Consider the following 18,033-nt stretch of genomic DNA (forward strand, 5'->3'; position numbering starts at 1 on the left):
TGTTGGGGAACAGCAAACGGTTGTGTCTGCACCCTGTGGTGGTGGTGTAGACACACTCTGGGGAGCCTGCAAAGAGGCAGTACAGCTCATCCCTATCCCTGCCATAGGGCTGTGTCTGCAGCTCTCGTAGATTGTTTCTTCCTGGTGCAGATCTCTCACCTGTGTCCAGGCTGTTCTGTCAGCCCAGGTGCACAGCTTATGGAGGTGGGGAGGCATCAATCTACTCTGAGGCATCACCACAATGAAGAGAGTAGAACAACCCAAAGATAGGTGCAGTGTTCCTTTCATGTAGCTTCTGTTTTAAAGGCTTGTTTGAAAGGTGAAAATCAATCTGCACTAGATCACATGGAGCATAAATGATTCAGCACAAAATAGTTAATACAAATTTTATTTCCATATCTTTCATCAAAAACCCATCAATTTATCACTAGTAAGGTATGCCAGAAGGAATGAAATAAAAAAATCTATTGTAAAAGCATTAAATCAAACAATGATTACTTTAGCCAATGTTTTAAAATTAGCTTTTTAAGTACCCATGCATTTTTGTAAGTACTGAAAGGTACCCGTATATTTATGAATAAGAGCAATTTCTGGGTATGACACATTTTAAATTCACTAAGAATATGTCACCTTAGGGTACTTTTAAGCATAGATTTTGTAATTGCTGGAAAATTATATGAGAAATTAAAATTCTATTAATCATCATTATTGTGCAGGTTTCTATAGGAATCAACAGTAGGAATTACATTTTTGTAAATACAGAAAATATAAATAACCTCCTTGGATTTTCCTTGTAATTCTATCTCAGTTAACAGGCCTTTATTTAAAAATCCTATTAAACAAAGGGAGTTAATCTGTTTAATCCTGTGATTTTCTGAGAGAGAACTTTCTGGTACTTTCTTAAACCAGATCAAGAGCATATTGATCCTTCTACAAAAGTCTTTATGTTACTTTTTCCTGATTGCTTATTTTTTAAAGGGAAAAAAACTTATCTGAGATACCATAATCCAACCTAGTTTTTGTAGTGCCACTATTTGACAGCTGCAATAAAAATGAAATCATTTGTCATTGCTTCTATACATAGATTTATAAAAGAATTACTATCTCAACAGCAGACGACTTGTTTTTCAATTAAAGCTTCTATAGCACAATATGCATTTTAGTGACTTCTGATGCATCCTTATCAGTTAGTACAGTGTTCAGCTAACTTAAACAGTTTGCAGTTTTTGAACTTTCTTATTTGTAGGAGCTATTTTTGGGGTAAATGAAGGAGAATAATGGAAGGAATTATTCACCTCTAATCTCGACTGTAGAAAATCCTTGCATGCCATGTAATTCTCTTTTTTAAGGAGTGTATAATTTGACTTCAGCCCACAGGCAAAACAGTTGCTATCTGTCACTGTTTTGGTTGCTATCTGTAGCTCTACGGTGACATTTCTCTTGAAATTATAACGTGAGAAATATAGTTAACATAGTACTGGTCTCAGAGTCCAAGTGAACAAAAAGAAAAAGAGAAGAGGCAATTTTAGTTTTCCAATATTTTCTCGACCTGAAGTGGCATTGTTTCGAGTAATGCAAGCCAGCAGGACCAAAGGGTTTGTTTTTATCCATCCGTTTAATTATAACTCTAAGGAAAGACAGTGGATTTTGACTCGTAGTGAAAGTAAACATGAACTGTGTATTTGTATGGCCAAAATGAAAAACCAAAATCTGTCATTCCTTTCAGCATTTAGATATTCTATCTGACACAAATCCAATTTTTTTCATTCACTCATAAATAAAGCATGGGACAGATGTGCTAGGTTTACAAATTGCTGGAGAAGGAGATGGTGTTTATAGACTGCCTTTCTTTTGCCCTCTGTTGCTAGAGATAAGAGAAATCCAAATTGACTTGCTTCCTCTGCCTGAGGCATTTTAAACTCACAGCTCCCTGTGTCTGAAACATGCTCTGTGTTTCTCTATGTAGTGGTATGGCTTCAGCTGCTCATGGCTGCTCTGAGATTTTGGTAGAGGAAAGTGCAGCAAAAAAAGAGAGAGTACTGAGATGATCGTTGGATTTTGGAAAAGCAATGCAAGTGTCATGCTGAAAGGACAGAGTATCCGTTTTTTCATATGCTGTACCCTATGCCTGAGGGATAGGGTGAATTTCTCTTTTGTAGCCTCCACAAACACACCGTCTTCAGTGTGTCTAGCAGTTATGTACACACTTCCAAGGGCATTTATTTGGGGCATCACCCCTCAAGCCTCTCCATTAGCCACAGTTCCCCATTAGATTTCCTTCAGACCCTGAGCTGCTGCTTCTGCAAATGTGATCACCAGACAGGTCATGCTTTGTGCCAGCTGTTCTTCTTTCTCAACAGCCGTAAACAGCAAGTGAAAACCTCAGCAAATTCTGTCTTCCTTCTCAGGTCCTACACCAGAAGCTGACTTCTCACAAGCTACAGAGGAGGTGAAGTGTTCTGACTCTTTAACTTCTCTTCCCCCAGTCCTTTGAGTAAAGCCATATTCTCTTCTGGATGAGTGGAGTTACCTGACACTCATTGCAGCAACAAAGGCAGATGAGCCAACCATTCTATCCTGGAGTAAGTTTAGACATTCCTTAAAATAGCCTAAAATTTTGTTCTCAAATTAAAGTAATTTTGGTTATCCTGAGACTTTATTAGAAAATTTCAAAAGGATGTAGCTAGCAATTTACTGTTCAGCACACACTCTATGTTGGTGGGAGGAGTGGTAAGACTTCACTCAAAATGGAGTCTGGTGGAGCTGTGGAAAAAGGCTTTTCAGAAATGAGCTGTCAGCTTGTCATTTGTACTTTATAGATTTTGCAGTTTTGATAACGTACATGAAAATTTTGTTACATCATCACTGAGCTTTCAGCTGATTGCTGACTTACAGTCGAGGTTTGTTCAGTGATTTATGTGTTCACATGCTAAGAATTTCCTATATTTCTTCCTGTTCTTCTGTTTCTTTGTTTTCTTATTGGAAAATTACTGTGGCACAGGTAAAACAGTTTAAAGAAGTAAATTAAGCATCTTTACTCTCAGCGATACTTATATATTGATGCCTTTTTTGTTATATAGAGAACGTATTTTGTAAGTTCAGTATTTCTTTGCAAGCAGTAACTATGCTGTTCCAATTCTTGATACAGATGATTCAGGTTATATCCAGGACATGTTTGTGGCTACAAAATACAAGAATTGGACATAAAAGCAGCTGTTCTAGTTTTCATCACTAAAAAATTATTGTATTGCCCTTACTTAGATGCTCTTTGAGGCATTAAGAGTTAAGAGGCTCTTAGATAACTTCAAAGGGAAGTGATAGTGAGGAATAATATATTTTTCAATATTAATTGTGAAGAAAGTTTCATCAGGCCAAAGCTACACTTTCTCTCCTTGAGTTTGCAGGGGAAACATGAAACCATTTTATTTTTCATTACTACTTTAACCAGGTTAGAATTTCCAGTAAATACTTCCCCTCTCCATTGTGCTGTCCAAAACACAATTCTTTGCACACTTCCATGCTGTGATTGGGTGGGTGGGAAGTCTTCCAACAGGCTGTTGAAGCATGTAATAAATGCCATTCATTGGCCTCAGGACCTCTACTGGATTTAGAGATTTCTGCCCAAGATTCAGTTGTGAGCTACTCAGTAATTTTGAGTAGCTAAAACTTCCTCGAAACGAATACAGAACATCCCAGTGTCCAGCAACCTCACAGAAACCCATTTTAAATTAAAGAATTGAATTTGAGTATTTTGACTAACCAGAATATTAATGAATAGTAATAATAATGAATCATTGTGTGCCTTTAGTCACATTGTCATGTTTAGGGAGAACAGGATAATGTAATTTCCGTAATCTCCATATATCTACTGTCAGTGAAATTAATACTTTTTTCTTGTGTGGCAAAATATTTGTGCCAAATGATAAAGGAAAAAAAAGAAATCCTCTACAGCACATGGTAATGAACAGTGAGTGGTTAGCTGGAATCACAAATTATTTCATCCCTCAACAGGCAAACTGCAGAAAAAAATGCATCAGAGAATTCATGGATATTTTTCTGATGTCTTTTAAGTCCTTTTGGCTTGCAAAATAGGCCTAATCCTACAAGGCTGATGGATTGCTTGAGTAATTGAAATAGATGAAAGATCCGTAAATGTCAAGAAAAAAAAGGGGGGGAATGACAGAAATATTGATAGTTACATTGTGTCCTACATGTCTCTTTTCGCCCATATAGTTATTTTTTTAAAAAAATAAGGAGGTGGAGGGCTGCCGGCTCACTTATCATCTATCCTTCCTAGCTTCAGGCTGAATAAGAAAAGGTTACACCTGTCAACTGGAAGATGTACTCTGGGGAGAATGATTTTCAAACCATTTACAGGTCACTTTAAGACATGTAATTATACAAAAACCTCTAAACTCTAAAAATTGAAACATAAATTTTTTTAAATAATAGCAGAGGCAAATCTTTTAAAGCATTTAACTAGTCTGTGTGAACTTTCAGTTGTAATGATTTTAATATCCCTTTCCCTGACTGATAAGAGGCACTTTCTTTTGTCAAGTAGATTATGCTGTATACCAGAGTAATTTATTTTTATTCATTGAGTGTAGGTTCACAGGGGTTTTTATTATCATCCTTTTTTCTGTTATATAATCAGCTTCAGGAACTGACTGTTTTAAAAGTATGCCACAGGATATCTGGATTTTTACAGAAAAAATACTGACTTACATGTGGTACAGGGTGCTGGTATATTTTCTTACATATCAGATCTTCCATATTTTTACTTTCTGCCAAGAACTGGAAGGCAGAGATGGCGAGGTCCTCAGATTAATTAAAGAGGTATTAGGTGCACCACTGATAAGGAACTTCCCAGCCATAGATACTGGATGTGACATACTTTGGCAGTAATTCCAAATGCAAACTTCCTTCATCCTTGATATTTTGTGTTTCAATATTTACTTACTCTGATATTGCCCATGTTAAACTACGTAAGACAAACTTTGTAACCAACTTCCCAAGTGTTTTAGTAGCTGTATTTCACTAACGATTAGAAATAAAATGTTGCATCTTTCCTTTACTAATCTTTGTTCTACCTCTAGTTGACACAGATATGCATTCCAACTAATTACGGAAATTTGCTTTGACTCAGCATGAAAAGGCGGGCAAAAATAAGGGCATCTGGAAGTAGTATCCAATATTACCTTGTTCTTATATTAAAAGAAATGCACTAAGAATGAATAGGTGGGTTCCCTGGACCATAGGAGATTCCCTTGGAGCATTTCAGATACACAGCCTTAATTCGGAAAAACATCAGTAGGCCTGAGATTTAGGTAGACATTGATCTGCATCCCTCCATACTCAGGGAAGGATGCTGAAGAAACAAGTTGTTGTTCACCACTAGCAGTGTAGGGTTTTTTGTTTCACAAGTGTAGCCAAACCTCAACAAGCATCAAAATTCTTTTTTGGTGTTTTGGATTGTATGCTGAATATTTCAGATTATTCACTTCTGAAAACAAACAGAATCTGTAGAGCCTGAAAAGGACAGAGTGAAATAAAATGCTAGCTTGTAATGTGTTGATTAAAATTATTTCTTGGATCTCAAAAAAAATCAACCAAACCTGAAATGCAGCCAAATTTTCTTTTACAGAGTGAAGTGCCTCATATGCAAGACTGGCTTTATGGTTTGATTATCATGTACTGAGCACATGGTATAAATTATTTCATAACCCCTCATGAGGCAATGCTCAAGTACTTTTCTTTTTAAATGAACTTATAAACAATTGATAAGGTAAACAATTGATATCTCCTGTTGAAGAACCACTGCAGACATTAAAGTGTTTGTCAGTTCAGTAATTTCCATAGTATCATTAGGATGTATCTCCTAGGGATGGAACTAAGCTGAATGTTGAGTGCTAATGTATAAAGAGACCCACCCAGTGTAATTCTCACATGGGTTGCTGCTGTTGGCACAACTCTAGTGGCCACTTGAGCTTGTGGATGTGACCTTGCAGACTACAGTCTAAGTGGCTGCAGTCTTCTGGGTGTTGTCCAAGATTTGTCAACCCTCTAGCCCAAAGGAGTAGAAGAAAAAGCCAATTCATATGTCTATATGTACATTATATGTATACACATACATAAGACATGAATAATGAATAAATATACATATAAATGTTTATATCTAACATATCAACTTGTATGTTCTATTACTACAATTGATAATGTAATTTCAGTAAATCTCACAGAAACCCATTTATGTGTAATTAGACTTACTTTTTAAGCAAATCTACATCAGAAGCCTGTCTGTCAATAAATATTGGGACAAGCTATAGCTTCTTGATTTGAAATGAAAGGGATAGCTCAAATTTTATACTCTAGAAAAAGAAAAAGCTGTTTTAATCTTATTGATAACTTCTTGATTTTTTATGCATGGTAGTTAAGTACAAGATAATTTTTTGAGAAAAAAATTTTCTGGGAGCTGGTAAACATGTATCTGAGAAACAAAATGAATCAAATCCACCCTCCCAGAAATATTTGTGAGTACTTTTCTCATGAAAGATGTATCATGACATATCCCAAAAAGTCATGAGAAAATAAATAAGCTTCCCAGGACTGTGTTCACACTTGGCATAACCAATTCTTCCTTAAAATATACATTATGATACCACCAAAACAGTTTTCTAACACCTAATGAACCAAAAAGGCAAATGAAAATAAAGTCATGTAAAGAAAAATTACCTGATGAAAATGTTTTCTAAAATTTGAAATGGTATACAGAAATGTACCATCACTGCCAAAAATATGTCTGAGAAATTCTAAAAATCTAATTTAGATATACTTTCTGTGCATCCTGTATATACTACTCTACTTAAAATTTATGTGTTCTTCTTTTAAAAGGTGACATGCTTCTGACCAGTGAACAAGACTGCCAGGTTTTCCCAGGATACATCATTAGGACTTTTTCCAGTGCCATTCTTTTCCCTATTAGCAATTTTTTAGGTGGAGTTTAATAATTTTTTTACATTTATCATAGCAAGCCGTATTGTATGTTACTGACTCCTACGATGTCAAGATGCCTGAAACCTGTCACCTTGGAGCTTTGGCTGATTAGATATCAGCTACATTGGAAACTAGTGGAATCAACAAAAATACCCCAAAAACACAACAAAAATCACCAAATAAACAAAGAAAAGGCTTAATTGCATGTTGTGGGTCCTACGATATTACTTCTCTCAAATCTAAACTGTTTGGTCCTTGACTGGGACAAGCACTACATAAATTTGGCCAGTGGTACATCAGTAACAAGCAGGAGATTTTATGAGTTTCATATATTGACAAGCACATTGCCTCTGGCATTGATTGTGTGCTTCTCACTATAAAAAATTACAGTAGCTCTCAGAGGCAGTGTTCTGGTGGTCTTCATTTCGTTGTGCAAGCAGACAAAGATAGTAAATATCTACAAATACACTACTTAAACAGAGTTCAGTTGGATTACTGTATTTAGTAAATACTCTCATCATATGCATTCTGACATAATTTACGGTTTTCTATACGGGATTATATTTATAGAACTTTGTATTGGGAAATCTCTGGAAATAGCAAAACTGGAATGACAAAGAACTTTATAATCTCATTAAGGAAATGTTGCTAGGAGAGGCTAGTGAGATCACAAGAATACCATTGTAGAAGCTAATACACTCTGTCAATGCATAATTGTCGTGTGTAAAGAAAGAAAAGGGAAATGTGTACATTTCATTTGTAATGTGTAAATATTTTCATTTTTCATGCCATTTTCAATCTCTTCCTAAGATTGGAAGATAAACTTCCAATAAGCAAGTGAGATTTCTTATTTGCTCATTGACAAATAAATTATTAATGGATTGAAACAGTAGGATGGACAATCACATATAAATATGTTTTCAAAAGCTTCTGATGAAAAAAGTAGAAATAACTACAAAAAAAGTTTGGTGGTGGATTTGTTAGCATCCTGTGTTATTTAGACTTAGATGTTTTAGTTTTTACAGAAAAAGGTGTTTCAACAGGTATCATGATGAGGATTTCTTGGACAGTACAAACTAGCAAAAATCCCCAAATTTTTAGAGAAGCATTCCCTTTGCTTTTAGTAATTCTTCAAATGAGGGAATTACCATAGTCATTAAGCTTACCTAAAACACTAAAAAACTTAAGACAAAATAAATAAAATAGTCTATGTCTGAATCTAAATATTTCTGTATCTTTCAGGAATAAGTAAGTAATTTATACAACAGACAACAAGCAGTGGTGGTTTTGCATTGGAGCCACCCACAAAAGTGATTTTTTCTGAGAAGAGCTGCTGTGAGCTTCCTCTGTGCCTAGCAAACCCAATTGCTGCCTAGCTTTGAGAATAGGCATGTTTATAGCCAATTAAAAACTAGATCCGCCTCTTTGAGATTTGCATTTTAAAAAGAACAAACCCCAGGAATGCTGTCTTTTCCTCCCAGCCTGGGAACAGGTAGCAAGGCTGGCCTTGCCCTGCCTGTCTCGGATGGGCTGGGCCGGGTGGGCTCTGCCATGTGGCCGAGCCTTTTCCAGGGAGCCCAGCAGGCCCTGTCCCGGCTGGGCCGGGCCCCAGAGGCTGCTGGGCAGAGTGGAGGCCATGGGCTCTGTACTAGCCAGACCAGGCCCCAGAGGCTGCTGGGCAGAGTGGAGGCCATGGGCTCTGTACTAGCCAGACCAGGCCCCAGAGGCTGCTGGGCAGAGTGGAGGCCATGGGCTCTGTACCAGCCAGACCAGGCCCCAGAGGCTGCTGGGCAGAGTGGAGGCCATGGGCTCTGTACCAGCTGGGCGGGGCCCCTGTGGCTGCTGGGCAGACAGAGGGGAGGCCATGGGCTCTGTACCAGCCAGGCCGGGCCCCAGAGGCTGCCGGGCAGACAGAGTGGAGGCCATGGGCTCTGTATCAGCCAGGCCGGGCCCCAGAGGCTGCCGGGCAGACAGAGGGGAGGCCATGGGGCCCAGGCCCAGCAGAGCCAGCCCCAGTGGCTGCTGAGCAGACAGAGGGGAGGCCATGGGGCCCAGGCCCAGCAGAGCCAGCCCCAGTGGCTGCTGAGCAGACAGAGGGGAGGCCATGGGGCCCTGGCCCAGGCAGGGCTGGTCCTTGGCTGATAACATCTTGTCACCAGGTCCCCTTCCCCAGCACAGCCGCTTCCCGAGATCAGGTGGCTGAGGCCAGAGGTGTCCCTGCAGTAGGAATTGAACACAGCAAAAACCAAAGACCAGCCATGGACTTTGACCGTGGTCTTTGACCGATCCTGACACAGCCCCCGGTGCGGGCTGAAATACCTCACTGTAAGCACTCCAGCCACAGCCCAGCAGGGATCACAGGGTGACTCACCCCCCTGGGCGACATTTACTCTTTCACTGCACTGATGAGTCTTGCAAAGCATTGATGCTTTCTCAAGTGAAAGAGGGTAAAGACGTGTAGAAGGCCACATGACACACTGAGATCAGTAAAGAAGAAGTCAAATTCCACATGGGAAGGAGAATGAGGAGATGCCTTTAGTTTTGGGCTGAAATCCTCTTGTAAAGCTATGGAGAAGAATATAATAGATAAATCAGACACTTCTTCCTTGTAATTCATTGAAAAGTATGGGGGATGAAGTGTTCAAATTGTAGCAAAGGCATCTATGCTAAAGCAAGCAGATGTTGAAGTAGCTGTGATCCCATGAGAAGTTTGAACAGAGAGCAAGAGGAGTGATGAAGACCCTTTGCCCTCAGGGAAAGGAGAAGAAGACCTCTGTTCCCAGAGATGAAGATGATCTTAGATAAAGAGAACCTTTGCTCTTGAATAGCTCATCCTTAAAATAGTACACCATAAGTTGACATGGCCCACAAATGCAGCTGTGGGAAGGTTGTGAAAAGATGGGAGGGACTTCATGATTGCAGATTCCTGGGGAGCTGCTCTTTGTGGAATTTAAAAGCCACGAGAAATCTCCACTAAATGACAAGAGGGACTCCTCTCCCTTAGTGAATTAAAAAAGAGTATTCTAGAGGTGAAAAACTGACTGAATTGTTTCTGTACATTGGTAATGGGAAAGAAAAGGTTGTAGGGGAAGAAGTGTTCTGAAGGTTTTAGTCTGATTCTTATTATTTTTTAGTTCTGTTAATAAACTTTTCTTTATATCCTTTTGAAGTTTTGAGCCTGCTTTGCCTTCCTCCTAATCGTATATCACAGCAGCAAATGAGTAAGTATATTCTAGAGGGTGCAGTGGTGTTTAGCCAGTGCTAGACCCACCACATTAAGTGTGTAGGCCAGGAAATCTCAAATTGGCCGACCAAAACCACTACAACAACTTAACAGATGCCATTAGTGTTTAAACAATATCTAGAAGATATCTGCACTATATTAAGGAAGATTTATTACTATGTCATTTTTTGTAATTTTTTTTTGGTTTGTTTTCAAAAAGCATGAACTCTTTTTGAACTCCTAAATATGTGAGTACAACTAACATGGGCATGTGCTCTGACTTGCAGTGTACTTAAGACAGATAATAACATATGTCCAAATTATACTGTCTGGGCTAAAATAGCCCAAATAATGAAGCTTTTCTTTTGGCTAGTCTTTCATGTGCTTCTACCAGACTTAAAATGGTGCAGAAATTACACGGCTTAGTAAAAATCAAGTAAATCTCCCTTTCTCAATTGAATATTTCCTAGTTGCTTTCTCCTTTTTTTCTTGATAAAGAGCATGAGGCCCAGTATAGAAACTATCACTAAAAGTATTCCTTTCTGTGATCATTGGCATCCTCACTGCACATATCCCTTCCAAGTTGATGATGTCTTCTCTATAATTTTCTTGGTGTCTTCCAATCATGTCAGTGGATTTATTGGTTTTTATTTAGAGACCAAAAATGCAGTGGTTTCTCTGTATCTGAGAAAGAGGTAGCCATTCTGTGGGTCTGAGGCTGAAAGGAGGCTTCCCTTAGTTGCCTTGTCCCTTAACATTTTTCATCCACAGGCTTCTGCATAGCAATTTGTCCAGAGTCAATATGGTCATGGCCATGATGAGAAAGAGGATGTCCTTGTAGATGGGACTAGACTCACTGACTCACTCTCAGTTTTTCAAGAAGACTGACAAACTGAACAAAGCAGAAGGACATAGATAGCTTTCAGGTAATATGTGCAGCAAAGTAAAATTTATTTTTTAGTACAGAAGAGTGGTTATCTGGTTTTGCATAATGGGGAGAAGAGCAACATTGGTTTCTTTGATTCTCTAGCTTTTGGAACTAAATAATGAGGCTGTAGAAAGAAGAGAATGACATGGTGGTGTTGCGCAAGTGCTTAAAAGGAGAAGGGATGTGAGTGAATAAAATGGTTTCCTGTAAATTGTCTGAGCCCTAACTCCCTAATAATGACTTTATTAGGGTCAGGGTTTTATTACAACGAGTTTACTGACAAGGTATGCTGTAACAAAATTATTTTGCAATGATGAAATAAATATACAGATCTGTATGTACAGCCTTGCTATCAAAAACAGTACAGACTATAGGATTAAAAACTAGACAGGTCAGGATAGGAGTCTGTAATTAGTAGGCAGCTTTTTTTTTCAGTGACTGGCCCTTTTTCTCTTGCTGCTTGCTTCTTCATGTGTACAATAATGGTTTGCAAATATAGATTTTTGGGGGAGGTAGCAAGAGGAACAGCTGATTTTTTGATGCAGGCATTGCTACCTAATGAATTTTCCGCTGAGCAAGTTTAACCATAATTTTTAATTTGAACATATCCTTTATTAATGTGGAAAGGTGCAAAATATTTTCATAGTGTTTACTCTAGCACAGTAAGTTTAAAGAAAAAAAAGGCAGTCTTTTCTTCCTTGGTAGAATGTTGGTGAAATGAGGGTGGATGTCACGTGGTTGTAGGACTTGGAATGAATTGAATTGCGTGGGTTGACAACTAAATGACAGAAATGGTGGAAAAATTCAAGTATACTTGATAAATCACTTCCTGGTTTTGTAAGCAGTCATCCCAGGTTTGGTTGGGATAGAGTTAATTTTCTTCTTAGTAGTGTTTTGGATTTAGAATAAGAATAATGATGATTAACACACTGGTGTTTCTGTTGTTGCTAGGTATTGTGTACCCTAAATCAAGGACTTTTCAGCTTCCTCTGCTTTGCTAATGAGGAAGTGGATAAGAAGCAAAGGAGGGAGCAAAACCAGGAGAGATGGCCCAAACTGCCTAAAGGGATATTCCATACCACAAACTCATGTCCAGTAAACTAGGGGGAGTTGGGTGGGAGCTGGTCATACAGCTTGAGGGCAGGCTGGACATCAGTCAGTAGGTGGTGAGCCATATTGAATTGTCTATCACTTTTCTTTCTTGGGGTTTAATTATCTCTATTTTTTTTTTTTGTAGTCTCACTTTTGTACTTTTGTGACAGCTGTTTTTTGATCATTTTTATTACAGTATTTAAATTTTATTCTGATTTATCAAATTTTTCCTCTGTTCTCCTCCCCAGCCCACTGTGTGGTAGGGAGTGATTAAGCAACTGCATGTTACTTAGTTGCTGACTGGGATTAAACTATGACAGCATGATATTGTCCATGTTTATGAATTGCAACTCATGAGGAAAAGAAAAAATCATATTGCTCTTCATTTCTACAGTGCTCAGCATTGTATTTTACTTTATTCAGAATCTAATTTTGAGGAACAACTGTTTTCTGACAACAAATACTATTTGCATTATCTCTTTTATGAGTATTATTATCATGATTTTAAATGTATGTTAGTTGTACCATATTCATCTTGTTCCTGAGAATTAAGCTGCATTTAAGGATAATACTATCTTTTTTGGTGATTGTAATGAGGTAATAATATTCAGGAATCCTTAGCCCAAATGTAATTGAAGCCTGAAACTGTGACAGCTGAGAAAGTGGTGTGTGTTTTTATTGATATGAAGACTACTTCAGTTTAAAAGTAAGCTGCTAACTGATGTTTAGAACACTCTTCTTTTTCATTAACAATGTGAGTCAAACCCTGAATACTTGACTAGGAAAACAACTTCCTGCTAAGCCAGTGGTATCAAATATACCATGTTTGCTAGGCTATTGGGTTACACCAGGCCACTGTAACAATTCTGAGTGTTAAATAAGTTTCACTAAAAATTTTATCTTTTCATTTAGTGCTGGGAAAAAAAATGAACATAATTTACGTTACACTGAATTCAGATTTTTTTTTTTTTTTGTCTGACAGTGAAATTGTGTCCTACCCCATGACAATCTTTATAAATTTAAATGGTTTGAGTAAGAAATGTGAGGAAATGTGAATGAGGGGCTAGATTCACAAAGCTTATGGCAAAGAAGTGATCTTCCTCCTCACTGAAGTATGTACCTTCAGGTGTAAGTCACCGAAAGTGCATGAGGAAGTTGTTATTCTTTTACTCAGGAACTGTCAATTTAATCCTTTAATCCACCCAAATCAGTGTCCTAGCTACCAACAAGAGTATGTATTCTACCAATAAGAGTAAGTATTCTAAGGTCTCTTTTTTAGGTACTGATTCTTTATGTTCCCTAAGAAATAAAGCTAGGAAAACTCAGTCAGTCAGTGAACCTCAGTATTAGATTGCAGCATTATTAGTGTTTTATAAAAACTAAAATGATTTCACAAAAATGAATATGAAAGACCCAAATCAGAATTATATATAATATTTTAGTGGCTAGAAAACTTATTGGTCAGATGAGAACCTTCTGCTGAGTTCACTTTCTATTTAATTTATGAACAAGTATTAGAGTCCAGATTTGACAGGGGATGCAAATAATGTGGTTTTAAAGACACCATTGACGTTAAACCCATTTACCCCAGAAAAAAAAAAAAGGCTTGTATACATAATAAAGTGCAACTATAAAAGATGGTTTCAAAATTCCATTATTTTTTGAACTCCTGCTTATATGAAAACTGAAATGATAATCCAAAATTATATTTTGTTTATTAACTTGTATATTTAAAGTAACATTTTTTTTATAACTTTGCCCTTCTTTTCTTTTTAACAGCACCTTCAGGCTTGAAGGAGTGTCTATATTTGGAGGCACGTCAATTAAGTTGCGTATCAGATTCATCATTGTGACTTCTTGCAGGCCAGATCTGAGAAGTAACCAGGAAACCTGACCCTTAGTGGAGAATGGAAGAACCCTTGGAGTCAGAGCACAACTGAGCACTAGTGTAATCTGCATTGAATCATCTTTCTCAGATCTGACAGCTACAAGCTGAGTCCTGGCAAAAGCCACAGCCTTAAATTCCATTCAGTGCGAAAGCAAGATAAGAGAACTCAATGTTTTGCCCCGTTGCAGAAACTGCTGTCTCCAAGCCTGACACCTGAGTTCCATGCTGAGCAACCAGAGTACCAAACAAGGAGTTTTTAATGGGTACCGCCAGCATCAACAAATATTTCAATATGTAGCCAAAAGGAAAAAGGAAGCACTAAGTAATTTCAGAAAATGGATACATTTATTATAACAGAGGAATGTTACTTTCTGTGGGGAAGAAGACCTCTGTCGTCCCTTGTATATATTCAAAGCCATACAGGAACAGGGCATAAGTGAAGTTAAGTCACTTAAAAGAATGCTGTCTCCTGTCCTCCACCCAACTTTGAGGAAGTTCTGCTCTTAGAGATTGCATCTTGATGCACTTCTATTATTTGCACTGTCACTTCCATTCAGGGTAATGATGTGTGCCACCATTTGCACAGATGGCCCCAGGAGATTTTTGACCACAACAAGCTATACTTTGCCAGGGCTCCAAATGGAATTAAAAAGTTAGAACTGAAGAAAGACATTTATGCTCTCTTTCACTATGGGGATCTCTTCACAGAAAGGATTACAGTCCTTTCTTAGGATGAAATAAATACATGCATATACATACATATATACATATGTATATATATGAAAAAGAAGCAACATGATAAGGTGTATTTAAAAAGGGGATATAATCTTTTTTAATAGCATCCATTTTTTTTTATCATATTAGCAGCCGAGAAATTTAATCTATTGAATTATACATCAAAAAATGTTCCTGTTGAACATTGACATTTAGTCCCAGTTACTGCTAAAGAAATCATTTGTAATATGTACTTGACATAAAATTTTTCTAGCCATTTGTCTATACTTCATGGAGAAATCTAACAGACAAGCAACATTTTCAGTTTATTTTTCTAAATAAATGTGTTGTTTGTATTATTTGCAGTCACTCATTTTGGCTGGTTTTCATTATCTCCAAAAGTGATTTAAAGACAGAACCAAAACACAGGGATTGTTTGTTCTTGTTAAGCTGTAATGATTTGCTGAATGAAAGCTTTAATATAAATACTGTAATTTGTAAAATGATGAAGTATATTTATATAGGCAAATATGTATGGAAAACAAAAGGAGGTATTTTAACTCTTAATTTCAGAACATAGTTTATTTTAATATCCACAGGAAGAAATTAAATATATAATGGGATAGGGTTTTTATTATCAATGAGTTTTAGTAAGTGAAAATTTGGATGTTTAAGAATGAAACGAATGTAGTCAAATAATGGTGGTTTCCCAAATAGAGACCTTTTGCCAGCTGTCTCATTTTACTCAAAAACTGGTTTAGTCATTTGGGGGGTTGGGTTTTTCTGGGATGTGTGTGCTAAAGTCTTTGTTTGGTGTTTTGTTTGTTTTGGCATACCGACAAGACCATGAATTTGATACTATTTGCTCATCATTTGAAAAGCTACAGAATAAAAGGTTGTTTCTTAGAACAATCTACAGTTTGCAGTTAAGAACAGTCATTTTTCTCCAACTAATGCAGTGTTTTGTTGTGGAGTTATTGAACATTTCAATGCTAGAGCTGTTTTGAATAAATTTTTTTTTCCTTTTTTTTCTTAGTCCATTAGCCTATGTGTAATTCAAAGAGAAAAGTAATGCATTTGGTTCCCAGTCCACTTAAATAATTCGTCTTAAGTCCAGTTATATGTATCTGATTTTTAAAGCTGAATAGCTTTTCTTTCAGTTCATTGCTTTATGGAAGCATTTAAGTGCTCACTAACAGAAAAAATACCTTTCAACAACAAAAATTAAGTTAAAATAATCTGTGGGTTAACTTTGTGAAGGGCAGATATCTTAAAAACGTGTTGCTCTGCTCCAACGTGCTAACAAGTGTTATGCGTGTATGTTCGTGTGTGTGTGCACGCATGGCACCCTTACCTGCTCATGAATGAAATGCCAGCTCTGCTGAAGTAAGTGCCACAAGTCCTGTTACTGCAAAAGATGCTCATGTTGCTGTATTTTTTGGTGAAAGACCTGATCTCTGTCTTTGCTTGTGACTCTGAAGCCATAAACAGCTTTTGAAGTTTGTCAGGAAATTGTAAAATTAAGTAAGTTTATGATAGGCTCTCCCTCATTTGGCAAAAATTGGGATGATCTTATGATTTGACTCTTTTTATGAAAGTTAGTGGTCAATTTCCTTTGGTGCAATGGATAAATGAAACCTTTGTATTTGTTAAAGAATGATGGCTGTGTTTTGTTCACACACAATTCAGCTTTTGGCTTATAGTGTTCTTACCTTGATGTCATTTCTGTGTCATTAGAGTACGTTATTTGGACACATAACTGGCATGGGCTTGGTTTTCCTCCCTTTTCAGATAATATTTTAAAATTGGAGATCTTCTTCTTTGAGATGAGTATTCAGTTGTTTAAGAAGAGGACAACATTATTGAAACAATAGTAAAATTTCAGAATGATAATTTGAACACTTCCATCATTGCCTAATAATTTCACTTGAAAAAGCTCTTATTTTTGTGAACAAAATGCATTCATCTGTATTTGAAAATAGCCCAATAAAAATCCAGTGGAATAATTTGTTACTACTTGCAAATACTTTTCTGCTATGCTGAGTTCTAGATCAGCTTGTGTGTAAAATTTTTATTGCACAAAACCCACCTAAAACAATGAACAGTTTTCTTCAGAAAAATACATGAGATATGAAAAATAATTACTTCGTCCCAGGAGTGGTTTTATATAATTTCTGCTGTGCAAAAATGATGAACATATACCAACATGTAGGCCTAATTTAAGTGACAAATGTAATTGGAAGAAAGCTGTGAACCACAGGTCTCATTAATCACGTGCTGTTAACATGTTATTTGCACCTCTGCTTAACTGGGACTTCATGCTGGAAAGTAAATTTCAGTATGTGTGCACACTCATGCAGTGTCCTATATCATGTCTTATTTTACTAGCAGTGTCATTGGGAGAAATTCAGATTGCTTGATTTTCATAGATTTAAATTAAATCATTAGATAAGTATTCAATATTGGATATAAATTGAGATGATGTCTGTATATTGTGCAGATACTCCCATAAGATAGCATTTTAACACACAATTTCAGAAATTGTTGGCAAAAAATTATCACTGAAATGCTTTTTCGTAGTTTAAAACCAGAGATATTTAGATTATCTTATTGAACAGCAAAAGAATTGTGGTATTTCTGTTATGTTCATCCAAGCATACTGACAAGACCAGCAGAACTTTTTCAACTCAGATGACTTTACCGGAAGTGATGGGTCCTTTTGTAGGTCTTTTGTCATGCATATAAGAAATGCCTACAGAAATAGTTCTAGAGTAATAGAACTATTACTGTAGTAATAGTTCTATTGTTTCATTAGCTGGCATCTGAAAAGCCACCTGGAGCAGCCGAGAGGCTTGAAAGGATAAGGTGTGCAAAACAAAATGCTGACAGTTCTGGACTTGTGTACAAGACAGAATTTCAGCACTTGAATTTTTTAAAAGACAAGGATCACCATAATTTATGAGAAAAATTGGGATATGTTAAAATAGCTCTTTTGCGGAGTGGAAGACAAAGATTACGAAAACCTGGTGATCAGCAGGGTAATATAAAAGTGTCCCTCTCCTGACAGAGCTGCCCCAAGTGTCATATGTTTTTTTTTTACCCCTCTGATCAGTGGTGTGCTGGGTACATACCTCATTATCAGTGATGTTGTCAATAAAAGCTGACCACAAAATAGTGGTAAGCTATTGTCTAAGG

General features: G+C 37.1%; 1 protein-coding gene across 4 annotated transcripts in view; it reads left to right on the forward strand.

Annotated features, from left to right (window-relative positions):
* PRR16 (proline rich 16) overlaps positions 1-16,979 on the forward strand; it is a 139,583-nt gene extending 122,604 nt beyond the window's left edge. For 2 of the 4 annotated variants that reach the window (XR_009490354.1, XR_009490353.1), the window contains exons 3-4: positions 2,409-2,582; positions 14,016-16,979. The gene's annotated coding sequence lies outside the window, so the exon portion shown is untranslated. The remainder of the gene's footprint in view (positions 1-2,408; positions 2,583-14,015) is intronic. The other 2 variants (XR_009490352.1, XM_059874077.1) reach the window with 1 other exon arrangement.
* The last annotated feature ends 1,054 nt before the right edge of the window (positions 16,980-18,033 follow it).

Source organism: Haemorhous mexicanus, chromosome Z (assembly GCF_027477595.1).
Source record: "Haemorhous mexicanus isolate bHaeMex1 chromosome Z, bHaeMex1.pri, whole genome shotgun sequence".
NCBI lineage: Eukaryota > Metazoa > Chordata > Aves > Passeriformes > Fringillidae > Haemorhous > Haemorhous mexicanus.